Source organism: Ptychodera flava, chromosome 8 (assembly GCF_041260155.1).
Source record: "Ptychodera flava strain L36383 chromosome 8, AS_Pfla_20210202, whole genome shotgun sequence".
Classification (NCBI taxonomy): domain Eukaryota; kingdom Metazoa; phylum Hemichordata; class Enteropneusta; family Ptychoderidae; genus Ptychodera; species Ptychodera flava.
In genome coordinates, this window is record NC_091935.1 from 3,978,233 (window position 1) to 3,987,641 (window position 9,409).

The window sequence follows — 9,409 nt, forward strand, 5'->3', positions numbered from 1 at the left end:
AATGTTTTAAGCTTTGCAAACATGGATCAACTGTTCTTGTCGGTCACCGGAGCACGATGGAACACGATTTTTTTGATCGCCATGCATTTCCCGGTAGGATTGACCCTTCGCTCAAAAAAACGTGCGCCGGATCAATCACCGAGAAATTAACAAACAGCAGGAAAAGAGAACAAAAAACGTCCAATAACTCTTTGTCAAACATGGTCAAGGGTAAAGAAACTCAGAAAACTATTTCTGAAGAAATCCTTACAATTTTTAACACGGGACGTTGCAAATCGACTTGGGCTGAGACACTTCCAGGTAGCCAACAGTCTCACTTGGTGGATTTGTCAGATCAGATCGCGATTTCAGCATAACATTTCAAAGTGAACAAACGTAACCTTTAACCCTCATAACATATACAATACGTGATTGGTTCTTGCCTTAACCTCATTACATATATCATCACCATTGGCTCTTCCCAACTATCCTCTATATGGACAATACCCGGACTGATATAGACATGTCAATTTGTTTCGCTGTGTGATGCAATATGGTTGCCTGGTGCCCATTTTATAATCATTAATGTCCCGAGCCATAACTCAGACATATTGCAACTAATATCATTAAAAATTGGTACAAGGACATGGACTTATGTCATACATATGCACATCAATTTGTTTTGTGACACAATCAAATGTGCCTGCCTGATGGTCATTTTGTAACTTTTTTCATGTCAGAAGCCATAGCTTAGACATATTTCAACCAATCTCATTTAGAGAACATTGACTTACATGTCATACATGTGCATATTAATTTGTTTCCTGATATGATCCAATATGGCCATCAATGATTTGCAACAGTTACTGCATTACATTTTCATAACAGAAAAGTACTATTCACATTGTAAAATTTTGCATTAGCTCAAGAACAATTTTGCAAAATGCCATCAAAGCGGCACATATTTTTCACCCAAAGTCACCTCGCATTAAGTGCTACCGTCTCAATATTTGATGTGGTAGTATATCAAAGGCTGGACATGTGATCTTGTTCAAACAAACATGTTGTATCAAAAACATTGAAATGAGGTAAAAAAGGCCAACTCTGTCAAAGTGCTACAACTCAAACCTCAAGCCGGATTGCCTTGATATTTGGTGCATCGGTATCTTGCACAAACTTTATGCAAATTTATTGTCCCGCAAATGCATGGCTTCTTTTTGTTTAGCTCCACTGTCAGCAATGCTGAGCTTATCAAATAGGTGGCAATGGTTTTTTTTTGTATATTTACAGCAAGTTATCAGACACTGCTTGTACTGTGGTTAAACTTTTAAAAATGACTTTCATACTTGATTGCATGTGGCACATTGAAACACCCAATTCCACTGAGGTATTTAGATTTATATGGCTGTCACTGCAGTGTTCTCCCTGAAGGTAGCAGGGGCATGGCGCCCTCTTGTAAATTCCAAGCGCCCCCTTGCCAGAAATGAAAAAGATTTATTTTTTTGAAAAATAAAACAATAAAATGTACAGGGAAAAAAGTTGATTGTGATTTACAAGCAAAATGCAAGCGTGAGCATCGATCCTGCAGGCTGCAAACGTAATTCTCATCGATCTTGAAAATTTCGCAAGTTTGTGATGTCATCCGAGATCATAAGTCCATGTGCAACTCATCGATAGCAGCCATATTTGCATGGCTCAGGCCGTAACGTTAGCCACGGTCCCTCCATAGGGGACCGTGCATAAGGTAACCGACTTAGCTGAGTAAACATGCCTAGGAGCTTGAGGGTAACCAAGGACAGCAGAGTACAATGAAGTTTTTGTAGGAGGTTACAATTTCGCTTGTGTATTCCTTCCCAAAGCAAAACGACCTATTTTTAGGCTCAGCCGGACGTGTATCAGGCTGACAACACGTCGTGAGTGTTATGGTGATAATTTTGACATCGATGAATAAATGTATGTCTGTCGCTACGTTTTCGTTTTCAAAAAATGTAATCTTCATTGAAATCAGTGAACTGGCATAAAAGTTATGGAACACGGTCTCAGATTTCTTTTCCTTTGAGTTTTTATACGAAAAAAATCTGAAAAAAATACTCCCCAAGTGCCACCAAATAACACCATTTTAATCTGTTTTTCAAAAGCTCCAACGTCTTCGCCCTCTTGTAGAAAAATCCTGGGGAGAACACTGCACTGCCATGACTATTGTTATTTACCATCAATACTGTTTTCAGATATCACTTGTTGAATTCAACACTTGAACCATAAATGTACTGCAAACTCATTCTCTGCCATTAAGCCCCATCAGCATCACAGTATTTTTAATCAGGGACTTGATTACTTGACAGACTCTGCCCTCTCCGAGGACTTGTAATCAAAATACCATTTACACAAGTGGGGACTTTGTCATCAATGATGGCTTGTTTCTAATACATGTTAAATTACGCAGAGGTCATTTTTTTGCATACTTGAGAATAATTTTGCAAAAATATGCAGGATTTTGCATTAACCTCTGCAGTATGTCCAGTTTCCATAATTGCCAATGGTTCAACGCAAACAACTGTAAGCTTTAAGAAATACGCAGTGGGCCATTACCTGATGCAGGCTTCATGAATTCATTTGTAAAACAAGAGAATGTACCAGTACATGTGCAAGGTAGTTTAGTACATGACCACCATTGGAGTTGTTGTTGCACCCATAAACCAACAAAATCACCATTTTGCAAGGTAATCTCACTCAGCACTGTGATATATTGCTGAAGGATATGAAACCGAACAATGCAAATTAACTGACAGGAAATGAAACATAAAAAAATAATTAATTGTTATGCTTTTTTGGTTTCTTCAGATAAGATTGTTACAGATTCAAAGTATACTGAACATAAAGTTTTATTCTTTCCAAAATCATAAAACCCATTGTAGTTACACTCATGTGTGAATTAGATAACAAACTTCAATGCAATGATGGAGTTACATTCCGATATCATGGTCATTATCGGCATTGTAAATTTCAAAAAATAAATTCATCAAACAGAAAATGTGTGGGTGTGACAACTAAAGTATGAAAAATTGTGTGGGTGTGACAACTAAAGTATGAAGTCACACAAGAGGACCAGCTTAAAAATGGTTTACCTAACATCCGGATCTGCAAACGATTCCCACTTAAGTGTGATGATAAGAAGTTCACAGAAAACTGACATCATGTCATCTACGTTGTAATGTGATGTTGACAACACATCCATTGTTTTGTTCTTGGAATTCTGATCATAAATACCTGTAATCTTGTATATAACAGGAAACACCTACTGACCTTTGATAGCACTGATTTTAAACAAATAGTGACCATGCAAGCAGTGCTGCATCAAGCTCTTACATGACATCCAAATTTATGGTTTATTCTAATTTAAATGTTAAAGGAGAATATGCCATAAACATGAAATGTTAAACGTACATTTTCGAGCAAATCGATTATGATATTTAAAATCAATATTGGTGTTCCATTCCATCACGGAACTTGACAAAAATGCTAAAAATGAAAATTTTTAGCACAATCAGTGAAGTACAGGAGACACCAACATTAATCTTAAATACCACTTTGTTTGCTGAAAAAAATATAAATTTTGCATTTCATGTTGTTTCAGTTTAAAACTTGAATTTCAATTTTACCAGTCCATCTTGAATACCAATATACTATCATCTGCTATTTGAAAAGCTTACAGAAGAAGATATTACTTTAAAACACCATGTATCCCTGTCATTTGCCTTCTATACAAATGATTATGCCTCCAAATGCACATTGTGACACTGATGTGTCACTTATGGTTAGAGCTAAGTCTATAAGTCCCCTCACCCCCTAAAACTTTGTCAGTGGGGACTAAAATGGTTTTGCCAGAATATGATAATCAGAAACTCTGTATCTATCACCATCAAATATGCAAATTAGCAATTAATTGACATGATACTGTATTCTAACACCAGTACAGCTCGGTATATCAACATCTGTACCAAGTTTCACCAACTTTGAGTCAGTATTTGTTGACATATTGCCCTAATTACGAAAATTCATTAAATATGCAAATTAGCAATTAATTGGCACAATACTGCCTTTATGTCTTTGTATACTGTTAGACCTCTGTGTGACCAACATCTGTACAAAGTTTCATCAAATTTGACTCGGTCTCTCTGGCAACAGAACTCTTTTTCCCAAATAATTACTTATGCAAATTAGCACTAATTATGCAAGCCACACAAATAACAATGGAGATGCATATGTATACCATAATGTATTATCGTTATACCAAGTTTGAAAGGAAAATTGACTTGGGCATGTTTGAGATATCTGCGTGGACAGACGGATGGATGGATGGATGGATGGACTGCAATCCATAAGTCCTCTGGACTTCATCCATGGGCACTAAAACTCTGTTATCATCAAATCACAATGCACATGGTGAGTGTATCTTAATGTATTTGCCAGTACACTATAAGGCTATTGAGTTAGCAATACTCCAATATAATTAGGATCATGCACCATCCACACAAATCCTGAACATCTGCAATGAAATTGTGGCACTTACTATTTATCCACCTGCTCAGTTACAGAATACTGCTATGGAAACAGGATAAGGGTGTGTTTTTTTTCCATCTATCATGGGAACAGTTATTGAATGTGTATTGACTTGTCCCCGATTCCAAAGTCCACTGTGGCCCAACCTGTAATAAAAATCATAGATACTTTGTTTCTCTTTGACTGCACCTCAATACTGCCCTCAAGGGAAATTCTAGATTCTTTTGTTTGTCACTCTTTGACTGCACCTGGAATACTGCCCTCACAAGAATTTCTAGATCCTTTTGTTTTTCACTCTTTGACTGCACCGGGAACACTGCTCTCACTGATATGACATCACATATTCACTTCATTGAAAATGTTTGCAGTTTACGAACAAAATACAAACACACAGGACAAATGAATGACAAAATACCATTAAAAATCAGTTCTGTTAACTTCATCCAGTGAGATGTTAAAATCAGGCTTTTTCTGGAGCTTTGCCAAGATCTACCTGGTGCAGTGCTAGATATATTGAGACTGCCTAAGGTATTATGGTAAACTTAGGTGTGTTTTCAAAGTGACAAAAACAGAAATGCCAAGGGGGTGATATGACAACCCCTTCATAACTCCTGCAGTTTGAACCCTTTTCCACCACAATTGAAAACTTGAGACTCTGTGATAGTAGACAGACTGTACCACACCGCTTTACCTACATCCCAAACTCCATAAGGCGATACTGAAGGATTCAACGCGCGGGCGATCGCTAAGGCTAGCAGTGTTCCAAATGTGCCCTATTGCACGTGAAAATCATTACCATTTACTGAGTTTTCTAGGGACTATCGCCTTCTGCTCTTGTGCAAATGTTCAAAGCTTTCAAGTCAGCCAATTTTCCATCTGTTGAAATGAATTTCGTCAGAATTGTAGACGCCGCCAAGATAAATAAGGCTGAGCATGCGTTTTCTAAAATTCTCAATACTTTTTGCAATATGGCAGGAATAGGATTAAAATTTGTACAAAATTATGAAGTAGATTTTTGCCATTTCAAAACTTTGAGTGTGTTTCATGGCCAACAAAATCCATGCCCGGTACTGTAAAGGAGTATGTCAAGTATCACTGTGTAAAATTTCAGGAGATTTTGAGCAAATTTGGAGTGGCTTAATCTTTTCAAAAACATGCTGTGCTAATCGGCATATCTATGACGTCATGCGTTCCATGACCGGTAACTATGTGTCGGCATGGTTTTGGTGCCACTGTTTTGCATCTTCAGGTCAATAAGTGTACACAAACTCTTAATTTTCACCGATTTGAAAAATTTTCTTTAGCAAGCGTTGCCTAAATACTTGAATCCTTCGGTATTGCCTTAACCTTCACACTGAAGAAGAGGCAATGTCAAGTTTCAGATTAAATGAACCTCGTCTATATTCTAGTCGAAAAATTCCCTTGTATTTATCAAAAACATGTTAAAACAGTAACTAGCATACAGTATACTCAAAGTTCATGCAGAAGGTTGGTGTTTTCCCAAATTTTCACATCACTGGCTGCACCAGTTTTGGTGCAGCCAATATTTATGAAAATATTCATACCCTAATGAGTGCAACTTGTTAAGTATCAAAAATCAAAAATCACCGTCAGATTCCAAGCTTTCTTGCCATTTTATGAACACCTCTATAAGTATAAAGCCAAATTTATTGATTGCATTTGAAATTTAGTAAATTTCTCCTCATAAATTTATTTTTTTAGTCTAGAATTCATTTGTCAGCAATTAGCATTGCACAATCTACACAGTACCGTGCCATGTGTTGTCAAAGCTTATACTTTATATTTCAACAATGAAAAGAACAAGAGCCTGTACATTTGTTTTCTACAAAACACTTTGAAAGTGTTATCAAAAGTTAGTCTGCTAAATTCACCAGCTCCTTTACACAAAATTACTCAAATATCATAATATTATGCAGTAAAAGTCCTTACAAAAAATACCAGTATTGCAATTGTCAATTTTGTCCCTGTTAACATAGCTGGGCAAATCTATTGGTATATTGGATATTTAGGAGAGTGTACTGTTATATAATTATGTTGGAAAATGTTGAAAGAAATGGAAAGTATGACAATATGGTGTCATTAGCCTAAATGTATGTGTGCTGTGTTGTTTTTCAATAGTGAGAAAAGTGCACTCCCTAGGTTACAAAATTTCTTTGTATCTAAATCTTCAGTCTTGCTGCAAAGTTTACCTTTAACATGCATACTCTGACATCCTGCTTGAAATGTCTTTTTTTTTCTTTTAAATCCCTTGCATGTAATGCTGAAAGTAAGAATATTATCTTTTCATATTTTCATGGTTATTATTTGGCTACAGAAGTGGAAGTTTAAAGAACCAGAAAGCTAAGAGCTTGTTCTTTTTCCACTCTCATTCTCTCAATGAGTTAGTAAACTCCAGGATTTGGTTGGACAGTCCTAAATTTCTGCCCCTATGATGTCAAAAAAACTATTTGTAAGACAGCTAAAATGTCACATTTACAATGAAATAAAATCCCTGATTGCAATTGAAAAACATAGCATCAATGACACTTGGCTCACATTTGGTTTGATGTGGTAGGCCAGAGTGAGTATACCTAAGTAAGGTGAACCCTGTGAACATGCATACCATGGCAAAGCAATTCAACAAGTGATTTCAAAGAAAATAATTTTTTGACCAAAATGGGAAAAATTGGCCATTAAATACAAATCTGAAAATCTCACCACAATTTGAAGACATTCAACTAAGGTTGCCTCTGGGTAAACGCACATCAGTTTCAAAGCAATCAGAATAGTTAATTCAAAGAAAATTACTTTTTGACCAAAAATGCAAATAATTATCCCACAATTTAGCAAATCTGACGGAACATAACCCTAGGATCAAGAGTATCAAGTTTCAAAACAATCCAACAAGAACTTTGGGGGAAAATGATTTTTTTGACCAAAAATGGGAAAAATTGCCCTAAAAATACTTATATGAAAATTTCACACAATTTGAACAAATCTGACAGAGGCCAACCCTAGGATCATGCTTACCAAGTTTCAAGGCAATGGGACGAGTGCTTTCAGAAAAGAAGATTCTTTTACCAAAAACAGGAAAAATTGCGCCAAAAATACAAATATTAAAATTTCCCCACAATTTGAACAAATCTAACTAAAGTCACCATAAAGAACCTACATATCAAGTTTCAACCAAATCCGGCCAGTGGTTACAGATGTTAGCAAGTTGCTGGATTTTCCTTTTTTGTACCTAACTTGCATATTTTTGACAGTGACATGTTCATTGAACAAATTCACATCTCCATCCTTGGGTGCACCTGTACATACAACAAATACTAAAATTGTAGGTCCTGCGGTTTGGGAGTTTTTGATGCGGATGGATCATATACATCCACACATACATGCATGCATACATACATACATACATACATACATACATACATACATACATACAGACATACACTGTATGACACCTGTGACCTACCATATTACTCGATGATAAGCTCTCTTTATATAAACAAAATATTCGCAAAAAAAGATCAAAATAACATGGTAATACAGCCTGGATTCTGTAACTTGAACCATGGACAGGAAGCAGTTGGCACACTAGACCAAAAGCGGATGTTCTCCCGATCGGGAGAAAATCTCTAGATCAGGAGAAAGACTGAACCCTGATCAGGAGAATATTTCCCGATATATGGAGACTTCTTTTGACAGAATAGTTCTGTGACGGTATGTATTTCCGTCATGTGGATCCATGCGTGGATCTACTCCATTAGTACTTTTTAACATCAAATTCACGTCTCTGAATTCATTCATTACACTTTGACACTGTTATATATTTTCGACAAAGTTTCCCGATCAGTAGAATTCTTTCATTTTAGAGAAAAACTGTCATCGAAGTCTCCCGATCGTGAGAAAATTCCCCTTTTGTGTGTCTTGTTGTCAGAAAAGCGATATTTTCTTAGGAAACGTCTTATTAAAGAATAATTTCTTAAAAATGAAAAAAATATTCTGAATGTCAGATTATCTTTGACAACTTTGAATAATGTCATGACACACTACAACTTCAATTTGACCGCACTGAACCAGGAATGATGTCACGGCTGAAAATTACAAACAATCGCTGAACGATTGAATGCTTGTGTCGTCTGATCAAGTTTTCTCACTTTTATCCTCTTTTTGCCACTAACAGCCGAAATAATTGGCAGATTTAATGTACCATGATACCCTAATGAAAGTGTCAACTGTCTTTACAAAGGATTTCGCATATTATTAGTAATATAACAGAGTCATATAAAACTGCCAAAAACTTACGTCTGCTGGGTGGCCATTTTGTCTTGAGTTCAAAATCACGTTCGGGGAGAAGAGACTCAAGTTGAAAGGTCAAAATGGTACTGGCAGCTGATCAGAGGAACCGTGTTATTCGATATCGCGCCTCAGTAAGCCATCATGAGTTACAATCTGGTCCTAATCGCGTTCCCCTGGGTTCTGTTTAAATATCCCGCTCGAGTTTTTTGTATACGATGAACACACTGTTTTCAGTGACCTGGATACGGACCGTACCAGGGCGAACTCTGATCAGCTCGCGGAGCTCGAGCGGGACCCAGCTGGCCCGGGGTATCGAGCTCGCGTTCGGCAAGGCAAAATGTAGTTCGAATAGCGCGCCATCACCGACTAGACTTTTGATGCTGTTGTCTTTTGCTACAGGAAAAGTGAAGGTCTCTCACTCTAGCTTGGGTACCAAGGGTCAAGGCATATTTACATCTATAAATCATTAATGACATTAGCTGTAACCTTCATTGTATCTTTGCATCATTTATGTTATGTTTGTAAAGGAAATTTTTTTTTTCTACTTTAAAAACCATGTTGAAAT

The 9,409-nt window shown here is 36.7% G+C and overlaps 1 protein-coding gene across 2 annotated transcripts in view; it reads right to left on the reverse strand.

Annotated features, from left to right (window-relative positions):
* The window catches only part of LOC139138228 (uncharacterized), a 118,692-nt gene extending 109,513 nt beyond the window's left edge, over positions 1-9,179 (reverse strand). For both annotated transcript variants that reach the window (XR_011553561.1, XM_070706511.1), the window contains exons 1-2: positions 8,851-9,179; positions 4,550-4,685 (exon numbers count right to left, since the gene is read on the reverse strand). The gene's annotated coding sequence lies outside the window, so the exon portion shown is untranslated. The remainder of the gene's footprint in view (positions 1-4,549; positions 4,686-8,850) is intronic.
* Between the last annotated feature and the right edge of the window lie 230 nt (positions 9,180-9,409).